Below are 10,362 nucleotides of genomic sequence, written 5' to 3'. Positions count from 1 at the left end.
TCCAAACTGGTAAATTTTTGGTCTGGTGTCAACATTCTGGGCAGCCATCGTGCAGACACCTTGTTCATACCTAAGATGTTAGTCAAAACAGTGTGCACTGAGCCGGCACTGATGCCTATGATGTCAGCTACTAGCTGCACAGACAAACGGTTGTCATTCAAGACCATGAGGTGAATGGTTTCCACTTGATTATCCATAGCTGAGTTTGGACGCGGGTCATCTTCGGTGCTCTCCCTGCCCTGCTTGAAATCAGCAGCGTACATCTTTATGGCGGAATAGCAAGGAAAGTCCACATCAAGTGTGATGACCATGATTACATGAATTTCCCTGGGGAACTGTAACCTTTTTTTTACATAAACCTAATCACAGCACAGGCTTTTCTCTTTGTTCATTTAGGGGTTATGTTGTTACCTGCTGAATTTCAAAGGGCTTCTCCACCAAGCTATAAACAGGTAGATTTTCATTAAATAAGAAAAACTTGCCTTACTCGTGTGATTGTCTTAAGATTAATCATTATCAACTTTCATCAGTAATTATGGTGTGTTTTTCAGTTGCTTATTTTCACATTCAGCCAAAATGGATATGATTTTTTTTTTTTTTTTTTTTTGGGGGGGAGTTTGCAAGGAAGTCAATAAAACTGTATTTTGTTGATGACACTTTATTTTTTACCCATCTCCTTGAATGAAATCATAGAATTTGAAAGATGGGGTAAAAGGCCTCAAAGGGCGTTTTGGCTCACCCACGGTGTTAAAAGCTCCCCTATTATTCTAATTTTAAATTTTCATCACGGCATCCATAGAAAACATGCAGCATAGACAGGGAGTACATGAGTGCTTCAAGATATAGTAGTCCCATATCTGTGACAAGAATAGTTTCGATATCATGGATACTTTCTCGTAGGCGGGTCATCATACCTCACCTTACTAAACTTTCATGCACCATTTGCCACACCCAGCAACCAGACAGCATCGGTACCCGGCCCCCTTGTCGGAACACTCACTGTCACACTGGCACTCGTCGTGGTACCAGATACAGTAGATTCCATAGGAGTTAGGTTTGGGACACGGACCATACCTGGGGAGAAGAAACGCATAGAAACAATCTCCTGATAGCATTCAGATATTGTCGTGCAGAGAACATCCTCCTCCTCATCATCATCATCATCATCATCATCATCATCCAGACCTTTCCCACCCACAAGCCCACAAGCTGTGTGAGGTAGTGTTTAGAGGGCCAGAGATTAAAAAAAATCGATAAAATTACATAATCAAATTGTGCCCGTTAACAACACTCCCATCCAATCACCATTCACGCCCACGAGATCCTGGCTCCACAATCGATTTTAAACATTCTCCTTAGAGCGTTCAGAAATTACAACAAACATTAGAACACTCCTTACAGCATTCAGTAAATGTTTATTTTAATATCCTTAGTTCAGAGATGTTTGGCACCGCCATAAATATAGGTGACATTGTAGCCTAGCCCTGGACCTCTACGCTTGTGATTGGGAAGAAAAGAGGATTGGATGAGAGAGAGAGAGAGAGAGAGAGAGAGAGAGAGAGAGAGAGAGACTACATACGTACATGCATACACATACAGTACACTCCTAGATACATACATACATACATACATACATACATACTCATAGATACATGTACAGACATACATACTAGTAGATACATTCATGCATACATACTCGTAGATACATTTTTTTTTTAATGCGAGGAAGAAGGAACCAAAGGCCACGAGCCCGCGATTATTGTTCCTTCCAAGAGAAAAACAAAATACAAGAGAGAGCCAAATTCAAGATCCTATCATTTCGAGATGCCTGGACACATTGCGTTTGAAAGACTGGAGATCATAGTAAGCAGGAAATACAGACAGAGGGAGACAGTACCAGAGTTGACCTGTTGCATAAATGAAAGACTGGGAGTAACGGTTAACTTTTGCATTAGAGAGCTGGACAGAAAATGGATGAGAGTTTGCTGCTAGACGGGTGCTCCTCGCCCGTCGTAGAGGTGGAGGAATGCATGCAGACAGTTCAGAGGAGCAGTGACCATTGAAGTAGCGATAGAAAAGTGATAAAGATGCAACAGTGCGATGAAGAGACAGAGGTTGAAGGGAGTCAGTAAGAGGAGGAGAGTTAATGAGACGAAAAGCCTTTGACTCCACCCTATTGAGAAGAGCTGTATGAGAGGAGCATCCCCACACATGAGAGTTGCACTCCACACAGGGGCGGATAAAACCCCTGTATAGAGTCAACAATTGTGCAGGGGTAAAGAAGGAACGAAGGCGGCTTAGCACACCTAATCTCTTGGAAACAGATTTTACAAGAGATGTAATATGATCTTTCCAAGATAATTCCCGAGTAAATGAAACCCCAAGCATGTTCAAAGATGATGCAGGATTAAGCTGAATATTATTAAACATTAGTGGGTATACCTTTATACCTTTGTATACCTTTATACGTTTCTGTCCGGAATCGTGCTAAGTCTGTTCTTCGCTCTACTAAAAATAATTTCATCCGTACTAAATGCTCTCAACTCTCCAACTCGAATTCTTCCCGCTCCTTCTGGCACCTTGCCAAAAACCTTTCTAACAACTTTACCTCATCATCCTTCCCTCTTCTTTTCTACTCTGATGGCTCTGTAGCTATTTCTTCTACTGATAAAGCAGATCTCTTCTCTCAGACTTTCTCCTCCAATTCCACCTTAGACGATTCCGATGCTGTTCCTCCATCACTTCTCCCTTCTGATTTCCTCATGGCTGACATTAAAATTTCTTCAGCTGATGTTTTTTCTGCCATCACTGGCCTCAATACTAACAAGGCATATGGGCATGATGAAGTCCCTCGCTCTGTTCTCAAGAACTGTGCTTCTGTACTTACACCCTGCCTAGGCAAATTTCGCCTTTGTCTATCAACTTATACCTTTCCTTCTTGCTGGAAGTTTGCTCTCATACAGCCAGTCCCAAAGAAGGGTGACCATTTCCAACCCTCTAACTATCGTCCAATTGCTTTAACATCCTGTATCTCAAAAGTTTTCGAGTCAATTCTTAATAGAATAATTTTAAAGCATCTTTCCTATCACAACCTTCTTTCTGATCGTCAGTATGGGTTCCGTTAGGGACGCTCCACTGGCGATCTTCTCACCTACTTTTCAGACTCCTGGTCATCCTTTTTTTCGGGACTTTGGCGAAAGCTTTGCCATTGCACTTGACATCTCTAAGGCTTTCGATCGAGTCTGGCATAAATCTTTAATTTCCAAACTGTCCTCTTACGGTTTCTATCCTTCTATCTGTGCCTTCATCTATAGCTTCCTTTCTGGTCGTTCTATAGCCGCTGTTGTAGACGGCCATCGTTCTTCTCTTAGATTGATCAACAGTGGGGTTCCTCAGAGCTCTGTCCTATCACCAACTCTCTTCCTTTTATTCATCAATGACCTTCTAAGCTGTACATCTAACCCTATCCACACATATGCTCCTGACTCTACCCTTCACCTATCCATTCAATTCCCTCAACGTCCATCTCAGCGGTTACTTCAACAAACAAGGGATGAGGCTATGGCACACCTAATGTCTGACTTGGCTAGTATCTCTGACTGGGGTAAAAATAATCTTGTTGTTTTTAATGCATCAAAGACTCAGTTTTTACACCTATCAACCCGACATGCACACATACATACGTACTCGTAGATATATACATACATACATACCCCATCGCAGATACATACAGTACATACATACATACTCTTAGATACATACATACATACATATGTACATACTCGTAAATTCATAAATATATAGAAACATACTCGTAAATACATACATACATACATACATTCTTACATAAACAAGCAGAGAAAGAGACATCATATATATAGACAGATTAAAGCCGCCTGACATCCCAGCAGTGACATCCCGCCAAAAGCCCTCAACTCACACTTATACATCGTGCAATAATGTATAGTTCCGGTCAGCAGTTCTTTGACATTCCGAAAATGCATCAGAATCAGAATCTTCCTACTTAACCAGCAATATTCAAGCGAGATGAAAAGGTTGGAATCTTGCTTTGTTAGTTCTGAACCCCTGTGTGTAAAACTTGGGAGATCATCTTGCCGGAGCGAGCGAAGGGAGCGAAAGCACTAATAAAGAAGGTAGGTTTCAGCTATACCACTCACATCACGCAAAAGACGCTATTTCGAACACTGTTAAAGTAATAGGGAATATATGTATATCTTTGAAAAGTTTATGAAAAGTACCGTAATACTCGTTATTTAAGTGACAATTCTGACGATTCGCCACCCCCCCCCTCAAAAAAAAAAAGCAAATTCAACACCAAACATCAAAAGTGGATTATTTCGGAGACTATTAAGGCTACAGTGGAGCTACGCACATTGTTGGAAAAAGAAGAGAAAGAAAATAAAAACAAGCATTGCGTAAGTGAAATTTCTCAAAAATCGCCACAATAGTTCTAAAAAAAAAAAAAAAAAAAAAAAAAGCCCCAAACTCAGGCTAAAAAAAATTAAGTTATCTCGGAAGTTACCAAAGCTACAGCGGATCTACGCAAATCGTTGGAAAGCTGTTCCTAGAGTGGTTTTGCTGAGCTGAAACGGGGTGATAGATTATTGTCGTATGAAAACAGACTATAGCTATATGACTGAAGGCAAGAATATGTATAAGCAATCTTATACACAACTTAGGTTCAAGAATGTTTACAGAAACATCTCAAGGACATATAAGTTGTGGTAAGGTGTTTGTTTCTGCTGACGACTGACTGACTTACGTGGGATCGGTGATGTTTGCCGGACGACCCACCTCGGCCATACCCTGCAAGGAGAGAGGGAACACATTAACGCCGTTGTGTGAAAAGTGGACAGATAAGAGAATAACAGCATGAAGTAAATAAATGAATAAATATACAAAACACAACCACTACCATTACCAACAACAACACTAATTACTATACTACTACTACTAATACCGCTACTACTACTGCTGATAATAATAATAATAATAATAATAATAATAATAATAATAATAATAATCTGTCTATCTATTGCCAGACACCATAATCCCGCAAAGGGTGGCCATTTGACACTGAGGTACTTGTTTTACAGGGGGGGGGGGCCACCAGCCCTCCACCAACCCACTTGTTGACACGTAGGGTGCACGTATGGTTTGGTTATATGGTTACCACCCAACGTTGTAAATGGTTTCTTGGCTTACAGGAAACCATCTGGCTTGTCACTCAATGTAAAGCCACCTGTAAAGGAAAGAAAAGGAATAAGAAGTGACAGGAAAGATAGGAGAAATAGGAAGAGAGGAGGGCAGGCAGAGAAAAAGAATGATAAAAGCTAAGGAAGTACGCAGCACTACATCAAGTGAGTGGATGATGGTCGCCACCACCTACCACAATAATAATAATAATAATAATAATAATAATAATAATGATAATAATAATAGTAATAATAACAATAATAATAATGATAATAATCTATCTATCTATTATTGCCAGACGCCTCAATCCCCTAAGGGGTGACCACAAACAAATCGCCTCCAAGTCGCAATGTCGCCCGCCATTTCACTGCCCTGCTCCCAGCTCACACCCCCCTCTCTCATATACCTTTCCACCCCACCCCTCCATCTCATCCTCGGCCTCCCCCTCCCTCTCCCCTCCTCCACCTCACTCACATACACTCTCCTCGTCAGTCTCTCACCCTCCATCCTCTCCACAGGCCAAACCACCTCTGTGTATTCCTCCTAACGCTTCCTATCACATCCACATCCACACCACAACGCTCCTTTATATCCTCATTTGTCAGCCTGTCTCTTCATGTGACTCCACAGGCTCCTGTTAAATAACTCATTTCCACTGCTCTCACTCTTGATTTATGTCCTTCCAACAACGTCCAAGCTTCACTTCCATACGTTAGAGATGGTATCACAATACTGTCATGTAGTAACTTTTTCAATTCCATGCTCACTTCCCTACTTCTTATCACTGCTCTCAAGGAACCAGCAACCTTTCTTCCCTGCTGTACCCTTTCAGGCACTTAATAATAATAATAATAATAATAATAATAATAATAACAATAATAATAAGATAATAATAATAATAATAATAATAATAATAATAATAATAATAATAATAATGATAATAATGTCCAAACTCAGTCCAATGGTCTACTATTAATGATATTTGTGCTAATATACAATTTTATTCAACTTAGGAAGGACCCTTATTGGTGTAGACCTGAAGGTCTTGATGTAGGCTGCATCTGACCCCCCTTCAAGGGAGGTAAGTCTTTTATAAGCTGAATTAAACCATCCAACACCACGAGCGTCAGTAAGAAGAATGAAAACACCAACACCAAGAGGAAAAATCTCCGTCTGTGTATCATCCAGTCCTATATTACCCCATAAGCATAGTGCCCGGGACTAAGCTACTTATTCCCGACATTTAATACCAGTGTGACCAGTTATTACACCCTAAGTGGCATTATATGAGCAATAAGCCCTAACCTTTCCTCGGATGTAAATCCTTTTGGGTCACATTTGGTTCCAGTGCCTTAAATTACTAGACCACCAGGCGTCCATTGGGCTGTGTGGTTACCAGAAATTTGATTTGTTACTCGGTGTGCTTTCCTCTGTACTCCTTTGTAGACTACATCAGCTGAGTACAAAGGTACAAAGGATAATGAAGGACAGCGAACAGCAACAGACCTGTTGGTCCTGTCGTTGCTGTTTGGTATAGGTTGTAACTAACAAATCAATTCTATTAGTTAAGGACAAGGATCGAAATGCAGGAAGGACGGTGGGTGCCTCCACCTACCAAAAAACAAGGAGAGAGAGAGAGAGAGAGAGAGAGAGAGAGAGAGAGAGAGAGAGAGAGAGAGAGAGAGAGAAACGTAAGGTAATTAGGTATGGGAAGGAGGTGATGAAGGGGGAAGGGAGGGAGGGAGAAGGAAGGGAGAGAGGAGTGAGGGTGACATGCAACCCGTCACCCCCCTGGTCCTTCGCCTCCACCTTTATCATAAAAGTAATACACACAAAAAGCTGGCTGTAATTTCAACCACGTAAATATCCTTCATCTTGCAAATTATAATGGTAATTTTGTCTTCGTTCAAAAGTGAAGATTTTATATTGAGTCAAAGTTACACTAGTTAATTTTACCCACAAAACAGAAATTATGTTACTGTTCACCTCTTTCCTTTATATAGCAACCCTGTTGAGATATGCTAGAGGCTTGGGGTGAAGGGGGAGGGCAGTGGTGTAGAGTACTAATGAGTACAAAGGAAAGCAAACAGGAACAGACCTTATGGTCCTTTCGAGGCTGTTTGTTACAGAGTAGACTATGACTACGAGATTTAATTCTACATGCTGAAGGGTAAGGATAGTAAAGCAAGAACGCTTCCCCCGCCTCCAAACCCTCCAGTTAAAACTGGCAAGAAAACTTGAGAAAAACCACCATGCAGCATGGAAAAACTGACCTGGAAATTTCATAGGAAAGGCTGAAAGGAAAAGTTACATTCTATAATACATTATCTGTAAGCTATATGTATGAATAACCTGAACGAGAAAGTAGTAAAGTAAAATGAATAATCGAATAAATAAATAACTAACGCATGACACTATGTACGAGTACGTTGAGTTAACGGGACGTCTGTGGACACAGCATGGAATTTGCACAGTGCAGTGTGGATGTTCAGGGGTGGTGCGGCAGCCTTCCCTGGCACTATGAAGGTAGGCAGCAGTCAATCATGCCCCAGCTCCGTTCAGTCCACTGAGGCTAGGAACTTTCCTACGCGGGACAAGCACACAAGTCACCTCCTGAAGCAGTGATCCCTGGTACATTAAAAAAATCCCGATGGTGACCACTTAACTAACAGGGACCCTCAGTGATCCACAGCCCATCACAGGTCGAAAGTATGAGTAGTGACCGTTAACTTAGGGCTATCTGTGCATACCCTTGTTACATTAGTTAATTTTACCCACAAAACAGAAATTATGTTGGGGGGATATTACCTGCGTCGAAATATGCCATGTTTATAGAAGCATTGCGAAAATATCTTGTTGTTGTTGCTGTTGTTGCAGATAAAATCAGGATAAACATTCACTATGGACAAATAATTAATCCTCTAGCTCCTATATTCACAGGTTATCCTCTCACACACACACACACACACACACACACACACACACACACACACACACACACACACACACACACACACACACACACACACACACACACACACACACACACACACACACACACACACACACACACACACACACACACAGTGGTAACGTTCTCGCTTGCCAACTGGTGAACGGGAGTTCGCGCCTCGCTCAGGTTGCTAAAAGTTTCACTGATGAAGTGGGTGGTTACTGTCCCCCTTGAGCAAGGGGACGGGTGTGTGCGTGTGTGAAGGTCACAGCCTTGCCCTTAGATCGGACTATATGAGCTCTCAGCTCCCTTCCGGGAGGGTAAAATCTGACGATCATGACCATCAAGTGATCCTGAAACACCCGGTGAATTACACACACACACACACACACACACACACACACACACACACACACACACACATTTTATGTGTATGTATGTATGTATCTGTGTATGTATGTATGCATGGATGTGTGAATGTATGTGTACAGACAGGCACCCACTTTATGATGCTGTGACGAGTGTAATGTACTTGTATGACCTCTACAGGCAGCCGTTCATCCTGCGCTGCTTTGGTTTTCCCAGCTCTCAGACCACAACACAGAAATACCTCCACCCCCACCCCAAGCAAACATCTCTACCTCACCAGAATACACCCAACACCTCCACCGAACACCTCCACCCCACCACAATATCCCCAACACTAACACCACAACCCCTTAATGGAGTGCCTGTCACCTTGAGATCTAGGCACGTATGGGGCAAGGGGGGGAGCGGGGTGAAGCGGATAACACTGCCCGTATTATTGACCATTAATGTATACATATCTGTCTATCTGTCTATCTACCTTTCTGTCAATCTATCTATCTATCTACATGTACAGTCACACCAAAAAGTATCGCGCAGGTAAGGCACGATGGTATCCGAAATGGCCATTATTGCTCATGAATTCTCGGTAAGATTTATTTGTAAGTACTTTGCTATACATATAATAACAATACGAACTAGATAATGTCATAAACAAGCCATATATTGCATCCTTGAGAGAGCAAGTTTATCAGCGTGGGGACAAAATCCAGTTCCCAGTAGCCATCGGCCGTGTCTCAAATTGCATTGCGTCAAGTGCGCACTGATACTTTTTGGTGTAAGTGTACATACAGTATACATGTGGTGGGAAGTATGTGAGAGAGATATGTTATGAGACAGTAAAGTAATAGGTATTGGTGAGGTAATAGTAGTAGTAGTTGCTCCCTAGGCAGTCTAGCCGAACAGCCCTGAGTCCCTAAGGAAGGCCACGGCCGAGACCGGACTTTCCCACAGAGCTCTCAAGGAGTGTACAGGTATGTTGTGTTGTTGGCGCAGACGACTGTTTGTAATGCAGTTTTCCACAATGTGCCTAATAATATGGGCTACTGTGTTGTATCCTGGATATCCATCAGTGACGGAGTCATACAACCTCTTCTGATAACTTAAGAGGGCTGGATGGTGGGGCAGATGGTTACTGAGCGCGACAGAGGACAGGCTGGACAGGGGGAATCTCAGGTGAGAATATAGTCCAGGTGCTGTATAATTCCAGACTAATATTGATTCATTCGGGTTAGTACCAAGGGATGTCCGGGCTTCCCATGTCAGACAGTAAAAAAGTGCGTCTGTCAGACCATCGTATTACATAAGATACTTTCGTTTTCATTCTTTTCGGTGGTGTTGGTGAGGGACGCCTTCACGTGGCGACACCGATATGACTAGACTGTGGAGCTTCCCGGTTGTACATACGTCCACAAAACCCCTCCATATCTCCCGGAAGAGGATGTTTGATTGGAGCATGGATAATGGGGTACGGAAAAGGCACAGCTTTGGCTTGCAGTCCACCGGGTTCTTATTTAGATGTGGGTGGGGTTACAGTCATTACTACTAGGTCACTTTATTAGGCTCATGTTCGGACCGAGTCAGAGCCAATCACGTTCGCTCAGGTCTTCTTAAATTTTTATCCATTAAGGACAGTCCCGATTCATTTAGGAATCCAGTCAGGTTACGTAGGTCAGATCAACGCAGGTTAGCTGAGAACCATTCAGGTCCAGTTACTTCGATTCAAATCCAATTGGGTTCATTTAGATCACTTCAGATCCATGCAGACCCTTCACGTCCAGCCTAGTTTAGTCAGAGCAATAAATAGCAGTTCAGATTATTTACGA

General features: G+C 42.2%; 1 long non-coding RNA gene across 1 annotated transcript in view; it reads right to left on the bottom strand.

Moving 5' to 3' along the window:
* Positions 1-642: 642 nt before the first annotated feature.
* The window catches only part of LOC145408466 (uncharacterized), a 10,599-nt gene continuing 879 nt past the window's right edge, over positions 643-10,362 (bottom strand). Inside the window, exons 2-3 of the long non-coding RNA XR_013898927.1 lie at positions 4,784-4,827; positions 643-1,074 (exon numbers count right to left, since the gene is read on the bottom strand). This is a non-coding gene — a long non-coding RNA (uncharacterized LOC145408466). The remainder of the gene's footprint in view (positions 1,075-4,783; positions 4,828-10,362) is intronic.

Source organism: Coenobita brevimanus, chromosome 77 (genome assembly GCF_032717465.1).
Source record: "Coenobita brevimanus isolate Jiangsu-jjx chromosome 77, ASM3271746v2, whole genome shotgun sequence".
Taxonomy (NCBI): Eukaryota; Metazoa; Arthropoda; class Malacostraca; order Decapoda; family Coenobitidae; genus Coenobita; species Coenobita brevimanus.
This window is presented reverse-complemented; position numbering and strand designations above follow the sequence as displayed.